This window comes from Giraffa tippelskirchi, chromosome 1 (genome assembly GCF_054371585.1).
Source record: "Giraffa tippelskirchi isolate mGirTip1 chromosome 1, T2T-mGirTip1v1.2.pri, whole genome shotgun sequence".
Taxonomy (NCBI): Eukaryota; Metazoa; Chordata; class Mammalia; order Artiodactyla; family Giraffidae; genus Giraffa; species Giraffa tippelskirchi.
Window position 1 is genome coordinate 114,530,897 of NC_137275.1, and position 21,692 is coordinate 114,552,588.

The window sequence follows — 21,692 nt, forward strand, 5'->3', positions numbered from 1 at the left end:
ACAAAGTTAGTAGAGGTAATGAAATTCCAGCTAAGCCATTTTAAATCCTAAAAGATGATGCTGTGAAAGTGCTGCATTCAATATGCCAGCAATTTTGGAAAACTCAGCAGTGGTCACAGGACTGGAAAATGTCAGTTTTTATCCCAGTCCCAAAGAAAGACACTACCAAAGAATGTTCAAACTACCCACAATTGCACTCATTTCCCATGCTAGCAAAGTAATACTCTAAACCTCCAAGTTAGGCTTCAACAGCATGTGAACCTAGAATCCAGTTGTTCAAGCTGGATTTAGAAAACACAGATGAAACAGAGATCACGTTACCAACATCCATTGGGTCATAGAAAAAGCAAGAGAGTTCCAGAAAAATATCTACTTATGCTTCATTGACTACACTAAAGCCTTTGAGTGTGTGGATCACAGCAAACTGTGGAATATTCTTAAAGAGATGGTAAAACCAGACCACATCACCTGCCTCCTGAGACATCTGTATGCAGGTCAAGAAACAACAGTTAGAACTGGACATGAAACAACAGTCTGGTTACAAATTGGAAAAGGAGTACATTAAGGTTGTATATTGTCACCCTGGTCATTTAAGTTATATGGGGAGTATATCTTGCAAAATGCTGGTTTGGATGAAGCGCAAGCTGGAATCAAGGTTGTGGGAGAAATATCAATAACCTCAGATATGCAGATGACACCACCTTTATGGCAGAAAGTGAAGAGTAACTGAAGAGCCTCTTGATGAAGGTGAAAGAGGAGAGTGAAAAAGCTGACTTAATACTCAACATTCAGAAAACTAAAATCATGGCATCTGATCCCATCACTCCATGGCAATAGATAGGGAAACAGTGACATACTTTATTTTCTTGGGTTCCAAAATCACTGCAGATGGTGACTGTAACCATGAAATTAAAAGACACATGTTCCTTGGAAGAAAAGCTATGACAAACCTAGATGGTGTATTAAGACACAGGGACATCACTTTGTTGACAAAGGTCTGTATAGTCAAGGGTATGATTTTTCCAGTAGTCATATATATAGATGTGAGAATTGGACCATAAAGAAGGCTGAACACTGACAAACCAATGCTTTTGAATTGTTATGTGGGATAAGCCTCTTGAGAATGAATGGCAAGATCAAACAAGTCCATCCTAAAGGAAATCAACTTTGAATATTCATTTGAAGGACTTCAATGCTGAAACTGCAACTCCACTACTTTGGCCACCTGATGTAAAGAGTTAATCCACTGGGAAAGACCCAGATGCTAGGAAAGATTAAGGTTAGGAGGAGAAAGGGGTGACAGAGAATAAGATGGTTGGATGGTATCACTTACTCAATGGACATGAGTTTGAGCAAACTCTGGGAGATAGTGAATGATAGGAAAGCCTGGAGTGCTGCAGTCCATGGGGTCACAAAGAGTCAGAGACAATTTAGAGACTGCATAATGATAACGATGCACACTTATATTTTTTGCAGTAGTATTCACAATAGCCAAGATATGGAAACAGCTAAAATGTCCATCAACACATGAACAGAGGCATGATTTTTAATAATATGTTAACAATTTTTGCTGAACTTCTGGTATTACCTTTTCAGAATATTTTCAGAGATAGAATGTGTGGTGACTTGTTTAGAGTAGCAGATACAGTTCCCAATTAAAAATTAATAATTATAATCTATTCTAATTTATTATTTTTAACATCTAAAAATAGCTTACATAAACATTATTGCATTTGATAATCTTAACATTATAGGGCTGAAAGAGACATTTTCATTCTCTTTGTTTTATGGGTTATTTAACCTCCACAAAGAGAGGATAAAAGATTTGCCTAAGGTCACATGGAAAAAACAGAAGGTGATTTTTCTGGCATTTAATGTTTTATGCTATACTTTGTCTTTTTCTTACAATGATAATTATTTTATGTTTAATTTTACACCTCATAATAGTATTTTACCTATGAATAAAAATTTTTGGATTTTCATCATTCCTGTATCTGCTTTTAGGAAAATTAGTATTCCAATATTAATTAAGTGATTTTATAGCAATTCTGGTTACCTTTTGACAATTCTTTCACAATTTGACTTTCTGTCTCTTTTTGGTTTGATATTTTAATATTTCGGAATTCATTCTTGATGGAGTGTTCATCATGATGTTGAGGTTCCATGTTGAATTGACTGCTATTTTCACTGTGATTTTTATTTAATTTCATTTCTTTGGTCATAGGTGGTTAGAAGAGTACAATTTATACTGTGTAACCTATGTAGCTGGCTTCTGAATATTAAAGAACCCCTTTCCTTCCAGATGGTGCACTCATCCAGCCCACTGTCATTTATTTCCCACCCAGCTTTCCAACCTGTATTCCTCCTGGATGAAGTTAGGTAACTCTACACCACTGAAATTCCCCCCAGCCCTCCTGTCTCAGCCTTCATTGAGGCTGCTGAGCTGTGCCTAGTGCCAGCTTTCTCCCATCTCTAGTTGTGCAGTAAGCTTAGTTTTATGGCTTTAATGATGCCTTTTATCTTTATTTAGGGACAGAAAAGTTGTATATATGTTTCGGTCATTAAAATAAAAGATGAGTGTCAGCCACGGTTCTAAACGCCTTCTATATCAATTTATTTAATTCCTTTAAGGTAAAAATTATCATTGTTGGTAACTTCATTTCCCCAAAAAAGAAACTGAGCCCTAGACAAGTTAAATAACTTGGCTGTGGTAATGGTGCTACAACCCAAAGTGTTTGGATTGGAAACCAGATAGGAGTGCCCACCTTATTCTACCATTTCAGCGTGTAGATTACAGGGGATTGTACCAATCTTTCTATTACCATGTGGTCAACGAAAATTTCAAGCTTTGGAATGAACTTAAATTTAAATCTTGACTCTGATTCTTTCTTGCTGAGTGGACTTAGCTCTTGGACCATGTACTTCCTCAATCTCAGCCCAGTTGTATCCGTATATAATATGGTGATGATCAGTCTTCATTCTTTCATCATTTTTATGTGCTTTTCACAGTAGGCCTTAATAAATGTCAGTTAGATTTTCTTTATATAATGTGATGAGCATTTAATTTATTAAACTTATAAATATCTAACTAAAAGCTTCATTTAAATTAGTGTAGCAATTACTCTGATATGTCTTCTGAATGTTAACCTATTTTTAAAATTTTATGTGACATTATTTTCATTTCTCAAGCAATATCGACATAAATTCTCCCAATATATCATTGATTCCCTACATTTTTTTGTATTGGATAGTTTGTGAGTCTCTAGTAATTATTATATGCTCTGTGATGTCAGACTGTTAGTTTTTGGTCTTCTTTGTTTTTGACCAGTTTTCGGAGGTCTTAAACCTTCCTCAAATTCTTCACATTTGGAGCATTTCATCATATGTTCCATGTGATCACAAAGGTACTTGATGGAGCTCCTTGTCAGAGCTTTGCCCCTAATTTTATCATCCAGGAAAATCCATTTGGTTTCTCTGAGGTGCAGGTTCTTGATTTTATAAAATAAGAGGAATAGCCTTCATAATATATATTGTTTTTCAAAAGGCAAAGATTTCTTTAGTCATCACACTAACCCGTTTTACTTTTAAAACATATTTACATGTATTCTAAAGATCATTTCTTTTTAAAAGATGAGAAACCTGAACAAAGTGGTTTATGATGTGTCTAAGATTTGATCACTGGTAGCAAAAGTAAAACCAAGTCTATTTTTACATCATATCGTTGCCTTCTATAAGGTATGAGGCAAATAATAACATTAATAATAATGTGTGTGTGTGTTTTTTCTTTCAAATTATGAAAGTGATATGTATCGAAGTTGGAAATTATAAATTTGACCTATGCCAACCTTGTAAATAGGGAAAATATTTTGGAATTTATTATACTTAAATTCATTTTTTTAAAAATTCTACATATTTATAATATGTATTCTACCTATTTAAAAAAGTGTTGAAAGTTTTTACTTTTCAGTTTATTTTTCTTAGTGATGATTTATAATTTTTGAAATGCAAGATGGAAAGATATTTATTGCTATATTTTTTAAGTTTTGATGAAGTCACAGAAAGGTATTCTTTTTAGACAATATTTTTAACCAGCAATTGCTAATGATATCCATATTTTAGTGAGATCTTTAGGCAACCCTCTGCAATCACATAGATTTATTACATTATCAATTGAATCTTTGATTCCAGGCTTAAATTCATATGCATATATAATAGTTATAGCAGAGTGTGTGTGCTAAGTCGTTTCAGTTGTGTCCGACTGTTTGTGATCCTATAGACCATAGACTGCCAGACTCCACTGTCCATGAGATTCTCCTGGCAAGAATACTAGAGTGGATTGCCATGCCCTCCTCCAGGATATTTTCCCAACCCAGAGATTGAATCCACATCTCTTACATCTCCAGCATAGCAGGCAGATTCTTTACCACAGAGTTACCACATTTTTAAAATTACTTTATCTGTATTAACTCATTTATTTTTCAATAACTCTTTGTAATATGTGCTATTATTACTCTTATTTTACAGGTGAGTAAACTGAGATACAGACGTCAAGTAATTCTCTCAAGATCACTAAGCTGATGAGTAGCAGCTAGTGAGGACTAGACCCCAGAGTATAACTCAGGTCATTTGCCTTTGAAGTCTGAGCTCTTAACTTCCTTTTTCAAAAATGTTTTAAATCAGTTCTGTTTTTTTAATTTTAAAATTTCTTTTAGAGTCAAAATAGAATGGCTTTAAAAACCAAAGACACAATTTTACAGACATTGAAGAGATACAAATCGTCTCACAAATGATTAATAAAGAATAGGTACTTGCAGGCTTTACACAAAGTAATTTAGAGGTGAAGACTGGGCACCAAAGGGGGAGCCATACATCTTCCTCAGGAATATTGTGAGATGCACAGGAAACATTTTAGATTGTAACAGAAGTATTTTCTTAGCTCTCTGGGGTAAAATATGTACCTGACCTTTGAAAAAAAATTCAACTCTGACAACAGAAACTGCTGTCCTTCAACATTCTTATATATCTGAATTCATAATCATAATCATTAAAAAGATTGGATTCAGTAATTCTCAAGAAGTGACATTTTCATACTTATAGACATCTTCATTCATTATTGAATAGATATTACAGCTACGTTTTTATAGTCAAATTATGGGATATTGAAGTATTAATATCCTGATAAACTCCCACTGACAAATGTTTGGCTGAAATTGACCTATGTCACTAGCAACTGGACTGTAATGAGTTTATTTTCTTTTTTTTTATTAGTTTTCTATTTTTTAACTTTACAATATTGCATTTGTTTTGCCATACATTGACATGAATCCACCATTGATTTATTTTAATTGGAGAATAATTACCTTACGATGTTGTGATGGTTCTTGCTATACATCAACACGAATCAGCCAGAGGTGTAATGTGTACCCCCCCTACTGAACTCCCACCCAACTCCCTCCCCACACTATCCCTCTGGGTTTCCCAGAGCACTGGCTTTGTTGGCTCTGCTTCATGCATTGAACTTGCACTGGTCATCTATTTTTACATTTAGTAATGTACATCTTTCAAAGCTTTTCTCTCAGATCATCCCACCCTCAACTTCTCCCACTAAGACTAAAAGTCTGTTCTTTACATCTGTGTCTCACTAGTTGTTCTGCATGCAGGGTTGTTTGTACTGTCTTTCTAAATTCCACATATATGTGTTACTATAAAGTATGTGTCTTTCTCTTCCTGACTTACTTCACTTTATATAATAGGCTCCAGGCCCATCCACCTCATTAGCACTGACTCAAATGTGTTCTTTTTATAGCTGAGTAATAGTCCATTGTGTATATATACCACAGATTTTTTTTGAGGGGTGCTCCAAAATCACTGCAGATGGTGATTGCAGCCATGAAATTAAAAGACACCTGCTCCTTGGAAGAAAAACTTTGACAAACCTAGACAAATATTAAAAAGCAGAAACATTACTTTGTCAACAATGGTCTGTATAGTCAAAGCTATGGTTTTTCCAGTAGTCATGTAGTATGTGATAGTTGGACCATAAAAAGGCTGTGTTCCGAAGGATTGATGCTTTAGAACTGTGGTGGTGGAGAAGACTCTTGAGAGTCCCTTCGACTGCAGGGAGATCAAAACAGTCAATTCTAATGGAAATTAACCCTGAATATTCATTGCAAGGACAGGTGCTGAAACTGAAGCTCCAATACTTTGGCCACCTGATGTGAAGAGCTAACCCACTAGAAAAGACCCTGATGTTGAGAAAGATTGAAGGCAGGAGGAGAGGGGGATGACCGAGAATGAGATAGTTGGATGGCATCACCACTGATTCAATGGACATGAGTTTGAGCAAGCTCCAGGAGATGGTGAAGGACAGGGAGGCCTGGCATGTTGCAGTCCATGGAGTCACAAATAGTCAGAAACGACTGAGCAACTGAAAACAACAACCACAACTTCCTCATCCTTTCATCTGCTGAAGGACATCTAGGTTGCTTACATTGGTTAGCTCTTGTAAATAGTGCTACAACGAACATTGGGATACATGTGTCTCTTTCAGTTCTGGATTCCTCAGGGTGTATGAGGCTTCCCTTGTGGCTCAGCTGATAAAGAATCTGCCTCCAATGAGGAGACCTGGGTTTGATCCCTGGGTTGGGAAGATTCCCTGGAGAAGGGAATTGCTAACCACTCCAGTATTCTGGCCTAGAGAATTCCATAGATGGTATAGTTCATGGGGTTGCAAAGAGTCAGACACCACTGAACGACTTTCACTTCACTTCAGGGTGTATATCCTGCTGTGGGATTGCTGGACCATATGGCAGTTCTATTCCCAAATTTTAAGGAATTCCCACCCTATTCTACATAATGACTGTAGCAATTTGCATTCCGACCAACAGTGTAAGAAGATCCCCTTTTCTCCAAACTCTCTCCAGCACTTATTGTTTGTAGACTTTTTGATGATGGCCATTCTGACCAGCGTGAAATTATACCTCATTGTGATTTTGATTTGCATTTCTCTAATATTGAGTGATATTGAGCATATTTTCATGTGTTTATTGGCCATCTGTGTGTCTTCTTTGGAGAAATGTCTGTTTAGATCTTTTGTCCACATTTTGATTGTGTTGTTTGTTTTTCTGGTAGTGAGCTACATGAACTGCTTGTATATTTTCGAGGTTAATTCTCTGTCAGTTGTTTCATTTGCTATTATTATCTTCCAGTTTGAGAGTTGTCTTTTCACATTGCTTATACTTTCTGTCGTTGTGCAAAAGCTTTTAAGTTTAATTAGGTCCCATTTGTTTATTTTTGTTTTTATTTCCATTACTCTGGGAGGTGGATCATAGAGGATCTTCCTGTGATTTATGTCGGAGAGTGTTCTATGTTTTCCTCTAAGAGTTTTATGGTTTCTTTTCTTATATTTAGGTCTTTAATCCATTTTGAGTTTCTTTTTGTGTATGGTATTAGAAAGTGTTCTAGTTTTATTCTTTTACACATTCACTTCAGTCGCTCAGTCATGTCCGACTCTTTGCGACCCCATGAACCACAGCACGCCCGACCTCCCTGTCCATCACAAACTCCCGGAGTCCATCCAAACCCATGTCCATCGAGTCAGTGATGCCATCCAACCATCTCATCCTCTGTCGTCCCCTTCTCCTCCTGCCCTCAATCTTTCCCAGCATCAGAGTCCTTTCCAATGAGTCAGCTCTTCGTATCAGGTGGCCAAAGTATTGGAGGTTCAGCTTCAACATCAGTCCTTCCAATGAAAAACCAGGACTGATCTCCTTTAGAATGGACTGGTTGAATCTCCTTGCAGTCCAAGGGACTCTCAAGAGTCTTCTCCAACACCACAATTCAAAAGCATCAGTTCTTCAGTGCTCAGCTTTCTTTATAGTCCAACTCTCACATCAATACATGACTACTGGAAAAACCATAGCCTTGACTAGGCGGACCTTTGTTGGCAAAGGAATGTCTCTGCTTTTAAATACGCTATCTAGGTTGGTCATAACTTTCCTTCCAAGGAATAAGCATCTTTTAATTTCATGGCTGCAATCACCATCCGCAGTGATTTTAGATCCCAGAAAAATAAAGTCAGCCACTGTTTCCACTGTTTCCCCATCTATTTGCCATGAAGTGATGGGACTGGAGGCCATGATCTTAGTTTTCTGAATGCTGGGCTTTAAGCCAACTTTTTCTCTCTCTTATTTCACTTTCATCAAAAGGCTTTTTAGTTCCTCTTCACTTTCTGCCATAAGGGTGGCATATCTGCATATCTGCATATCTGAGGTTATTGATATTTCTCCCATCTGGGCTTCATTCAGCCCAGCATTTCTCATGATGTACTCTGCATATAAGTTAAATAAGCAGGGTGACAATATACAGCCTTGATGTACTCCTTTTCCTATTTGGAGCCAGTCTTTTGTTCTGTGTCCAGTTCTAACTGTAGTTGACCAGTTTTCCCAGCATCATGTTTTGATTTGTCAAAGATAAGGTGTCTATAGATGCATGGATTTATCTCTGGACTTTCTATTTTGTTCCACTGATCTATATTTCTGTCTTTGTGTCAATATCATACTGTCTTGATGACTGTAGGTTTGTAGTGTAGTCTGAAGCCAGGAAGAATTATTTTTCCAGTTCCATTCTTCTTTCTCAAGATTGCTTTGCCTGCTCAGGATCTTTTGTGTTTCCATACAAATTGTGAAATTACTAGTTCCAGCTCTGAAAAATACCACTGGTGGCTTGATAGGAATTTTGTTGAATCTACAGATTGCTTTGGGTTGAATACTGATTTTCAGTATATTGATTCTTACAATCTAAGAACCTAAGGCCAATCTAAGAACATTATATATTTCTCCCTCTATTTGTGTCATCTTTGATTTCTTTCATCTGTATTTTATAGTCTTCTCTCTACAGGGCTTTTGTTTTTCTTTAGATAAATTTATTCCTAATTATTTTATTCTTTTTGTGGCAATGGTGAATAGGATTTTTTCCTTAATTTCTCTTTCTGATTTTTCATTGTTAGTGTATAAGAATGCACACAACATCTGTGTTTTAATTTTGTATCCTGAAACTTTACTATATTCATTGATTAGCTCTAGTAATTTCCTGGTGGCACCTTTAAGGTTTTCTACGTAGGGGATTATGATATATACAGTGAGAGTTTTACTTCTTTTCCAATCTGTATTCCTTTTATTTATATTTCTTCTCTGAATGCTGTGGTTATGACTTTCACACTATGTAGAATAGTAGTTGTGAGAGTGGACACACTTGCCTTGTTCCTGATTTTAGAGGAAATGCTTTCAGTTTTTCACCATTGAGGATAATGCTTGCTATGGGTTTGTCATATATGGATTTTATTATGTTGAGATATGTTCCTTCTATGCCTACTTTCTGGAGAGATGTTTATCATAAATGGGCATTGAATTTTGTCAGAGGCTTTCTCTGCATCTATAATCATATGGTTTTTATCTTTCACTTTGTTAATATTGTGTATTACATTGACTGATTTGGGAATATCAAAGAATCCTTGCATCCCTGGAATAAAGTCCACTTGTTCATGATGTATGATCTTTTAAATATGTTGTTGGATTCCTTGCGATAATTTTGTTGAGAATTTTAGAATCTGTGTTCATCAGTGATATTGGCCCATAGTTTGGGTTTGTGGCATCTTTGCCTGACTTTGGTATTAGGGTGATGGTGTCCTTGTAGAATGAGTTTGGGAGTTTTCCTTCCTCTGCAATTTTCTGGAAGAGTTTGAGTAGGATGTATGTTAGCTCTTCTCTAAATTTGTGGTAGAATTCACTTGTGAAGCCATCTTATCCTGGGCTTTTGTTTATTGGAAGATTTTTGAATACAGTTTTGATTTCCATGCTTATGATTGGTCTGTTCAAATTTTCTATTTCTTCCTTCTTCAGTTTTGGTAGGTTATACTTTTCTAAGAATTTGTCTATTTCTTCCAAGTTGTCCATTTTATTGGCAATAGTTGCTCATAGTAGTCTCTTATGACCGTTTGTATTTCTGTGTTGTCTGTTGTAAAATTTCTCCATTTTCATTTCCTACTTTGTTGATTCGCGTCCTCTTTTTTTCTCTTCATGAGTCTGGTTAACAGTTTGTCTATTTTGTTTATCTCCTTAAAGAATCAGCTTTTAGTTTTATTAATCTTTGCATTGTCTTCATTTCTTTTTCATTTACTTCGGCTTTGATCTTTATAATTTCTTCTACTAACTTTGGTGTGTTTTTGTTCTTCTTATTCTAGTTGCTTTCGGTATAAAGTCAGGCTATTTATTTGATGTTTCTCTTGTTTCTTGAGGTAGGCTTGTATTCCTATGAACTTCCCTCTTAGCACTACTTTTACTTAATCTCATAGGTTCTGGGTTGTTGTGTTTTCACTATCATTTGTTTCTATGCATATTTTAATTTCTTTTTTTATTTATTCAGTGATCTGTTGGTTATTAAGAACCATGCTGCTTAACCTCCATATGTTTGTGTTTTTTATGCCCCTCCCCCATCCCATGGTTGATATCTAATCTTATAGCATTGTGATCAGAAAAGATGATTGAAATAATTTCATTTTTTTTTTCAATTTACCAAGGCTAGATTTGTTCCCCAAGGTGGGTTCTATCCTGGAGGATGTTTCATGTGCACTTGAGAAAAAGGTGAAGCCCATTGTTTTTGAGTGGAATGATCTGTAGATATCAATTAGATCTAACTGGTCCAATATATCATTTAAAGCTTGTGTTTCCTTGTTAATTTTCTGTCTGGATGATCTGTCCATTGGTCTGAGTGAGGTATTAAATTACCCCACTATTATTGTGTCATTGTCAATTTCTCTTTCTTAGTTGTTAGCATTTGCCTTATGTATTGAGGTACTCCTATGTTGGGTACATATATATTCATAATTGTTATATCTTCTTCTTGAATTGATCTCTTGATCATTATGTAGCATCCTTCTTTATCTCTTTATTCTAAAGTCTATTTTATCTGATATGAGTTTGCTACTCCCACTTTCTTTTGGTCTACATTTGCATAAAATACCTTTTTCCAGCCCCTCACTATAAGTTTGTATGTTTCCACAGGTTTGGTGTAGGTCTCTTGTAGACAGCATATATAGGGTCTTGTTTTTGTATCCATTCGGCCAGTTTTTGTCTTTGCATTGGAGCATTTAACCCATTTATGGTTTACCATTTATTATATTGTTTTGGGTTTGTTTTTATGAATGTTTTCTGCATTTCCTGTCTAAAGAAGATCCTTTAGCATTTGTTGAAATGATGGTTTGCTGATGCTGAATTCTCCCAACTTTTGCTTGTCTATAAAGCTTTTGATTACTCCTTCAAATCTGAATGAGATCATTTTCAAATCTGAATGAGATCCTTGCTGGGTCGAGTCATCTTGGTTTTAGTTTTTTTTTTTTTTTTTGGTCCCTTTCATCACTTTAAGTTCATCTTGCCACTCCCTACTGGCCTGCAGTTTCTGTTGAAAAATCAGTTGTTATGCTTATGGGGATTCCCTTTTATGTTATTTATGGCTTTTCCTTTGTTGCTTTTAATATTTGCCCTTTGTGTTTAATTTTTATTAGTTTGATTAATATGTGTTAGTGTATTTTGCCTTGGGTTTATCTTGTATGGGGCTCTCTGGGTTTTTGGACTTGGGTAGCTATTTCCTTCCCCATTTTAGGGAAGTTTTGACTATTATCTTCTGAGATATTTTCATGCCCTTTCCTTATGTCTTCTTCTTCTGGGACATCTATGATTTGAACGTTGGTCTCTGTGGCTGTCCTAATTTCTTTTTATTCTTTTCTTCTTTTTTCCACACTGCTTCATTTACTTCCACCATTCTGTCATAACACTGCTCATTACTTTTTTCTCCTTTCCAGCTCCAAAAGGTTTTATTTATGGTTAGTGTTTTGTTGTAACTAAAGCTTTTAGAACACTGTTAAGTATTAGTGACATTATGGGTATCTTTTAACCATATTTAGCACACTTCCCTTGTAGCTCAATTGGTAAAGAATCCGCCTGTGATGCATGAGCCCTGGGTTTGATTCCTGGGTCAGGAAGATTCCCCGGAGAAGGAAATGGCAACCCACTCCAGTATTCTTGTCTGGAGAATCCTATGGACAGAGTAGCTGGTGGGCTACAGTCCATGGGGTCAGAAGAGTTGGACATGACTTAGTGACTAAACCAAGCACCTCATGGCACATGTGCAGTACTACACATATTGTTAAGTATTAGTGACATTATGGATATCTTTGAACTATATTTAGGCTTTAATGGGATTGCCTTTGGTTGTTTACCATTAAAGATTCCTGGGAAGGGAAAGCTGTTGTTATGATAAAGATATTTTTCATAATGTAAAGTGCATTGCTTCATTTCGATTGAATTCAATGTTTCTCAAAATTTATTTTGAATACTATTAAATTATTTAAGCAGTAAGATGAGTTTTTCATTTTTAATTGTAGTTATATTTTATTGGTAAGTTTCTAAATAGCTTAATATTTTTTCTCAATCTAGTAGTAAATAGCACTTAGTCATGGCTCTGAATTCAATCTGCATAAGTTTGCTTTTAGTATTTATATTTATTTTCTTAAAGTAGCTTTATGTTTTGTGTAATCTTTGGCAAGCTTTAAAATAAAAATCATGTTAGGTAAACAGTCTCTGGGACTACTTGTGTGAGGTCTCTTATTTCCACACTCTTGCTCTTTCAGCTGAGAATTGATTTTTTAAAAAGAAGGGTTTATTTATGCTGTGGTATCACGTCAATGATGACTACAATGTGACTACTAGAATCACTGGATGCCAGTTGTACTCTGTGCTCTCTGGACTTTGATAGTGCTGGTTTCTCCTTCTTGGGACAATGTGGCTGAACACTGGACTGGACTGCATTATGCAACCTTTATCCTTCCCCAATGAAGTTCTAGTTCAGTTGGTCCATATCTGTATCAAGGCACAGCACCATTCTCCCTGTAACATGGCAGATATAAAGGTAGGTATACTGATTTTAATGCCAGCAACCTACTATGAGGGAGAGGCTTAGAACTGAGAGCCACATAGAAGTACAGATTATTTTCTCCCTTTTGCCTCACCACAGTTTTGCCCATTTTGTCTTGCACAGTAGCTATAAGAAATCCAAATGCTGATCTGAAAGTAACCTCTGTGGAAAAGGCCACTGATAGTTTGATAGGGATTGTATTGAATCTGTAGATTGCCTTGGGTAGTATAGTCACTTTAACAATACTGATTCTTCCAGTCAAGAATCTGGTATAGCTTTCCATCTGTTTGTGTCATCTTTGCTTTTTTTCATCAGTGTCTTATAGTTTTCTTCATACAGGTCTTTTGTCTCCTTAGGTAGCTTATTCTTTTTGTTGCAGTGGTGAATGAGACTGTTTATTTAATTTCACTTTCTGAGTTTTCATTGTTAGTGTATAGGAACTAAAGAGATTCCTCTGCATCAATTTTATATCCTATGACTTTACTAAATTCATTGATTTGCTCTAATAATTTTCCAGTGGTATCTTTAGGGCTTTCTATGCAGAGTACCATGTCATCTGCAGAAAGTGAAGGCATTACTTCTTCTTTTACAAACTGGATTCCTTTTATTTCTCTTTCTTCTCTTATTGCCATAGCTAGGACTTCCAAATCTGTTGAGTCATAGAAAAAGCAAGGGAATTCCAATATATATATATTCTTCTGCTTCATTGGCTACACTAAACCCTTTGTGTGGAGCATAAAAATAAAAATGTGGAAAATGCTTCAAGAGATGGGAATACCAGACCACCTTATTTGTCTCCTGGAAAACCTATATGCAGGTCAAGAAGCAATAGTTAGAACTGGATATGGAACAATGGGCTGGTTCAAAATTGAGAAAGAAGTACATCAAGATTGTATATCATCACTCTGTGTATTTGATTTATATGTAGAATTGTTGCTCAGTAGCTCAGCTATGTCTGACTCTTTGTGACCGTATGGACTGAAGGATGTCAGGACTCCCTCTCCTTCACCACCTCCTTGAGCCTGCTCAAACTCACATCCATTGAGCCAGTGACGCCATCCAACCATCTCATCCTCTGCCATCCCCTTCTCCTCCTGCCTTCAATCTTTCCCAGCATCAGGGTCTTTTCTAATGAGCGTAACTTTCATCATGTGGCCAAAGTATTGGAGCTTCACTTCAGCATCAATTCTTCCAATGAATATTCAGGATTGATTTCTTTTAGGACTGACTGGTTCTCCTTGCTGTCCAAGGGATTCTCAAAAGTCTTCTCCAACTCCACAATTAAAAGCATCAATTCTTCAGTGCTCAGCTTCTTTATGATTAAACTTTCCCATCCATACATGACTACTAGAAAAATATAGCTTTGAGTGTATGGACCTTTGTCAACAAAGTGATATCTCTGCTTTTTAATATACTATCTAGGTTTGTCATAACTTTTCTCCCAAGAAGCAAGTATCTTTTAATTTCATGGCTGCAGTCACTACTGAAGTGATTTTGGAGTCCAACAAAATAAAATCTGTCACTGTTTCCACTGTTTCTCCATCTATTTGCCATCAAGTGATAAGACCAGATGCATGATCTTGGTTTCCTGAATGTTGAGTTTTAAGCCAACTTTTTCACTCTCCTCTTTCACCTCCATCAAGAGGCTCTTTAGGTCCTCTCTGCTTTCTGTCATAATGGTGGTGTCATCTGCATATGTGGCGTTATTGATATTTCTCCCAGCAATTTTGATTCCAGCTTGTGCTTCATCCAGCCCAGGATTTTGCATGAGGTATTCTGCATAGAAGTTAAATCAGCATAGCGACAATATACATCCTTGATGTACTCCTTTCCTCATTTTGAACCAATCCATTGTTCCATGTGCAGTTCTAACTACTGCTCTTGACCTGCATACAGATTTCTCAGGAGGCAGGTAAGGTGGTCTGGTATTCCCATCTCTTAAGAATTTTCCATAGTTGTGATCCACACTCAAAGACTTTAGCATAGTCAATGAAGCAGAAGTTGATGTTTTTCTGGAATTCTCTTGCTTTTTCTATGATCCAACGGATCTGAACTCCTGTTCCTCCACTTTTCCTAAATCCAACTTGTACATCTGGAAGTTCTTGGTTTAGGTACTATTGAAGCCTAACTTGGAGGATTTTGAGCAATATTTTGTTAACATGGGAATGAGTTCTATTGTGCCAGAGTTTGAATATTCTTTGGCATTGCCCTTCTTTGGGATCGGAATGAACACTTACCTTTTCCAGTCCTGTGGCCACTGCTGAGTTTTCCAAATTTGCTAGCATATTGAGTACAGCGCTTTCTCAGCATCATCTTTTAGGATTTGAATTAGCTCAGCTGGTATTCCATCACCTCCAGTAACTTTCTTTGTAGTGATGCTTCCTAAGCCCACTTGACTCTCATTCCAAGATGTCTGGTTCTAGGTAGGTGATCACAGCATTGTGGCTATCTTGTTCATTAAGATCTTTTTTTTACATAGTTTGTCTGTGTATTCTTGCCATCTCTTCTTAATATCTTCTGCTTCTGTTAGGTCCATACTTTTTCTGCCCTTTATTGTGCCCATTTTAGCATGAAATTTTCCTTTGGTATCTCTAATTTTCTGGAAAGAATCTATATTCTTTCCCACTCTTTTATTTTCCTCCATTTTTGGCATTGTTCACTTAGGAAGGCTTTCTTTTCCCTCTTTGCTACTCTTTGGAACTGTGCATTTTCCTTTTCTCCTTGCCTTTTGCTTTTATTTTTTTCTCAGCTATTTGTAAGGCCTTCTCAGACTACCATTTTGCAGCTTTTGCATTTCTTTTTCTCAGGGATGGTTTTGACTACCGGCTCCTGTACAATGTTACAGACTTCTGTCCATAGTTCTTCAGTCATTCTGTCTATCAGATATAATCCCTTGATGCTATTTGTCATTTCCACTGTATAATTGTTAGGGATTTGATTTAGGTCATACGTGAATGGCCTAGTGGTTTTCTCTACTTTCTTCAATTTGTCTGGATATGCAGAGTGCCTCATGCAAAATGCCAGGCTTGATGAATCACAAACTGCAATCAAGATTGTTGGGACAAATATTAATAACCTTAGATATGCAGATGACACCACCCTTATTGCAGAAAGTGAACAGGACTAAAGAGCCTGTTGATGAAGGTGAAACTAGAGAGTGAAAAACCTGGTTTAAAACTCAACATTCAAAAAAGCTAAGCTCATGTCATCCAGTCCCATCACTTCATGGCAAATAGATGGGCAAAAAATGAAAACAGTGACAGACTTTTCTTGGGCTCCAAAATCACTGCAGATGGTGACTGCAGTCATGAATTTAAAAAATGCTTGCTCCTTGGAAGAAAAGCTATGACAAATCCAGACAGTGTATTAAAAAGCAGAGCCATAACATTGCCAACAAAAGTTCATATAGTCAAAACTATGGTTTTTCTAGTAGTCATGTGTGGATGTGAGAGTTAGACCATAAAGAAGGCTGAACATTGAAGAACTGATGCTTTTTAACTGTAATGCTAGAGAATATTCTTGAGAGTCCCTTGAACTGCAAGGAGTTCACACCAATCAATTCTAAATACAATCAACACTGAATACTCATTTGAAGGACTGATGCTGAAGTTGAAGCTCCAAAACTTTGGCCACTTGATGCAAAGAGATGGCTCATTGGAAAAGACCCTGTTGCTAGGAAAGATTGAGGACAGGTGGAGAAATGAGATTGAGAATGAGAATGAGATTGTTAGGTAGCATCACCAATTCAATGGACATGAATTTAAGCAAACTCTGGGAGATATTAGTGGACAGAGGAGCCCAGCATGCTGCAGTCCATGGTGTTGCAAAGAGTTGGACATCACTTAGTGACTGAACAACAAGAACTTCCAAAACTATGTTGAATAATAGTCATGAAAACAAAAAATTTTACAATTTGTATGGAAGCACAAAAGACCCTGTAGAGTGAAACAATCTTGAGAAAGAAAAACATAACTGGAGGAATCAACCTTCTTGACTTCAGACTATACTTCAAAGTGGCAGTAATCAAAAGAGTAAGCTACTGGCACAAAAACATAACTACAGATCAATGAACAAATTAGAAAGCTCAGAATTAAGCCCACAAATCTATGGGCAGCTTACCTTTAACAAAGGATCAAGAATATATGATGGAGAAAATGCAGCCTCTTAAATAAGTGGTGTTGAGAAAACTGGACAGTTATGTGTGAAAGAATTAAATTAGAACACTTAATAAAACCATACACAAAAATAAACTCAAAATGTATTTAGACCTAAGGGAAAGGCTGTAAAACATAAAACTCTTAGAGGAAAACATAGACAGAACATTCTTTGACATAAATCTCAGGAAGATCCTCTTTGACATACTTCCAAGAGTAATGGAGATAAAAACAAAAATAAACAAATAAGACCTAATTAAACTTAAAAGCTTTTGCCCTGAAAGTGAAACTATAAACAAGATGAATAGACAAGCCTTAGAATGGGAGGAAATAATTGCAAATGAAGCAACTGACAAAGGATTAATCTCCAACATATACAAGTAGCTCAACAACTCAGTATCAGAAAAACAAGGAACTCAATCAAAAAAATGGATAGAAGATCGGAATAGCCATTTCTCCAAAGAAGACATACAGATGCCCAACAAACACAGAAAAAGATGCTAAACATTGCTCATTAATAGAGAAATGCAAATGAAAAGTACAATGGGATATCACTTCACATGGATCAGAGTGGTCATCATCAAAAATCTACAAAAAATAAATGCTGGAGAATATGTGGATAAAAGGGAAGCCTCCTGCATTGTTGGTGGGAATATAAATTAACACAGCCACTATGGAGAACATTATGGATATTGCTTTGAAAATGAAAAATAAAACCACTATATGACCCAGAAATCCCACTACAGTAAATATATATACCCTGAGAAAAACATAATTCAAAAAAACACATGTACCCCAATGTTCTTTGCACACTATTTACACTAACCATGACCTGGAAACAACCTAGACATCTATTGATAGATGAATGGTTAGAGAAGCTGTGGCACATATATACGATGGAGAATTACTCAGCCATAAGAAGGAGTGAACTGAGTTTGAGTCAGTTGAACTGAGGTGGATGAAGTTAGAGCCTGTTGTATTAAGTGAAGTAAGTCAGAAAGAGAGAGACAAATACTGTATATTAACACATTGATATGGAATCTTGAGAAATGGTACTGATGAGCCCATCTGTGGGGCAGGAATAGAGAGGCAGAAGCAGAGAACAGATTTTTGGACACAGTGAGGGAAGGAGAGGATGGGATGAATTGAGAGAGTAGCATTGGCATGTATATACTACCATGTATAAAATAGATAGCTAGTGGGAAGTTGTTGTATAACACAAGGAGCTCAGCCCAATGATCTATAATAATGTAGAGGGATGGGATGGGCAGTGGGAGGCAGGGTCAAGAGAGAGGGAGTGTATGTTTATCCACTATCTGAGTCATCTTGTTGGAAGAAATTTTCACAACATTGTAAAGCAATTTTCCTTTATTTAAAAATAAAATAAAAGAAATAAAGAAAAAGAAAGGAATCTCTGGATCTTAAGTATTCCCTTCAATCTATCAGAAGTGTCCCTCCTTTGAACTGAAACCTAGAAAAGTGAATTGGAACACATATTGATTATATAGAAAAACCCACTATAGTTGAGAAATATTACATTAATGCTCTGTTATAATGGTGTTAGAAGAACAGGGGGAATAAAAGAGAGTAAGATAAGGCTACAGGACAAAAGAAGAAACAGAAGAAACTCAAGATTTAGTAACTAGTTTTGTTTGCTTGTTTGTTTTTTTCTGGGCTGGAGATGCAAACACTTTCCCATACTCCAAGAGTACCATACTGAGACGGTTTCTGTTGAAGGATTCCAGATGCCCAGAGCTTATTCTAGGCTGATGTAGCTGCTGGAATCCCTCACTGCCAGTGTTCTTTCCTCTAGTGCTGAAACCTCTGCTGCGTTATCCTGCTGGAGATACTGCCAGAAACTTGAAATGAAAGAGTCATGTATTTCTTTCTTCAACCTTCATAATTCTTATTCTGTACCTCCCATTTGAAACATAACTAAGGGAATTGCAGAAAGTGTGTGTGTGTGTGTGTGTGTGTGTGTGTGTGTGTGGTGTGTCACAGGCTCCTTTATATAACAGAGCACAGAAAAGTAGGAATTGTTGCTGACAGCAGAGAAATGAAAGGTCAAGTCAGCCCTAACCTTAGTTTCTCAGTGTCTATTTCCAGCCTCGGAGAAGGCAATGGCACCCCACTCCAGTACTCTTGCCTGGAAAATCCCATGGACGGAGGAGCCTGGTAGGCTGTAGTCCATGGGGTCGCTAAGAGTCAGACATGACTGAGCGACTTCACTTTCACTTTTCCCTTTCATGCACTGGAGAAGGAAATGGCAACCCACTCCAGTATTCTTGCCTGGAGAATCCCAGGGATGGCGGAGCCTGGTGGGCTGCCGTCTATGGGGTCGCACAGAGTCGGACACGACTGAAGCGACTTAGCAGCAGCAGCAGCATTTCCAGCCTATTCAGTTCAGTTCAGTTCAGTCTCTCAGTCATGTCTGACTCTTTGCGACCCCATGAATCACAGCATGCCAGGCCTCTCTATCCATCACCAACTCCCAGAGTCTACCCAAACCCATCTCCATCGAGTCGGTGACGCCATCCAGCCATCTCATCCTCTGTCGTCCCCTTCTTCTCCTGCCCCCAATCCTTCCCACCATTAAGGTCTTTTCCAATGAGTCAGCTCTTCACATGAGGTGGCCAAAGTATTGGAGTTTCAGCTTCAACATCAGTCCTTCCAATGAACACCCAGGACTGATCTCCTTTAGAATGAACTGGTTGGATCTCCTTGCAGTCCAAGGGACTCTCAAGAGTCTTCTCCAACACCACAGTTCAAAAGCATTTCCATGTAACAATAGCAACACTTTCATGTTTTGCCTGATATGATAAAATCATCGTCATACAAATGAAAGACTGTTACTTTCTTCCCCCAAAAGAATAAATATTTCATCAGTCCTCAAATTTGTCTTTAGAGATAGTAATTCCTCTTGTGGTTGAGTATAATAATACCTCCGCTAGATCTATCTTAACCTAATGTAAAAATATTAGAGCAGAAAGTGAGGGAAAAGTAAGTTAATATATTCAAATAAATAAGGAATAAACCATACAAATTTACTCCTAAGGTAAGTTCTGTAATTTCTGTAACTTGTTTATTCACCATGAAGTCCATCTTCCCCAGTTATTAGCCAGAACCCTAGCTTGTAAAGGTTCTTCTCCAGGGGAGTGACCCATACCTTAATTTACAGAAGGTTTTAAGTTCTATGCTCATGAATTTATAGGACTATTTTAGTTTTCCATTATCACTCACCATTTAATGGCAAGAAAACTCCAGAGAATCCACTGTGTTCCAGCCATAATCCTTCCTGTCCTAGTACATATCAGCACACCAATTTTCTTCTCTTAGTTGGGATCAGTCAACTTAACCAGTAAGTCACTTTCTTCTTTACCAATTAATTCAATGGGAAAATAATTCAGAAGTGGAGTAGTAGCAGTTTCAAGGTCCAGCTAAATTAAGACAGTATTTTATACTCTGAGGAAAGCATTACACCTTTAGGAACCAAGAACTCTGAACCAATAACCAAAGGTTTTGAGTAACGGAAGTAAAAGTTCTCCCCGTAGGTTTTGGGGTCTAATAGGGCAATCACTTCCATTGAATCCTTGAGTTGTGAACCCAATTATTCTAGCTTTAGGTTAGCACATTTAATCTTGTTTATTCTCTCTACTACTTCCTAGTAACCTGCCCTCCAGCCTCACAGATTGCTTGAACTGAGTCTTCAATTGTGTACTTTACCATCCTTTTAGCTGAGCTGCCACTGACTAAAAGGTACATCTTAAAAAAAAGTGAACTCCTTGACATGAATCTTTTGCTGTTCTTTCATCCAAACCAGTGTTATATGGGATACATAATGGTATTAAGACCTGCATAAGTTCACAGGCCTTAACGTTTGCAAAAACATTTTGGTCAGGAAAGACAAATGGATAATTAGAATAAGTGCCTATTCCAATGAACACAACTCCCTGCCTGCATCATGATAGATGAGATTCAGTTTAACTAACCTACTGCTAAGTGACTTGCTGGTGCAAATTTGAGGGCTTATTATTGGTCTTTGCTGCAGGCAAGTTAGGCATCCAGCAATGATAACCAGACAATCCTCAAGAGGAAAGATCATGTTATTAAGTTATGTATAGCTTCTATCCCTGCCAACATAGCTACTTTGTAACCCATTTCACTCTTGGAAAAAAGATGACAAAAATTCACATTTTGGGTCCTTTAAAAAATGTTCCACCTCGTATTTGAGATCCTACACACAGACAAACAGACACACAGACACACGAACACAAATTCACACACCACTTTGTTAGCACTTCATGGCTCTCCTTAGATATAATTTACTATAACAGATTTCCCTGAAATTCCAAGAATCAGTTAGATGCCGTTTTTGTGTCACATAATATCCATTCTACTTCTGTAACATTATATTGCAATTGTGTGTTAAACAGCATTCCCAATTTGACTATAAAACCCTTGTAGCCATGTCATCCCTTGTTTATTTTTGTGTTTCTAGTTGCCAGCTTTTGTCTCTCACAGAGTACTTTATGCTGATATTTATGGTCAATGATTGCAAGTAGTACTTAC

General features: G+C 36.9%; 1 long non-coding RNA gene across 1 annotated transcript in view; it reads left to right on the forward strand.

Moving 5' to 3' along the window:
• Positions 1-21,692, forward strand: part of LOC145521382 (uncharacterized) — a 186,526-nt gene that overhangs the window by 66,926 nt on the left and 97,908 nt on the right. Inside the window, exon 3 of the long non-coding RNA XR_014065362.1 lies at positions 4,525-4,621. This is a non-coding gene — a long non-coding RNA (uncharacterized LOC145521382). The remainder of the gene's footprint in view (positions 1-4,524; positions 4,622-21,692) is intronic.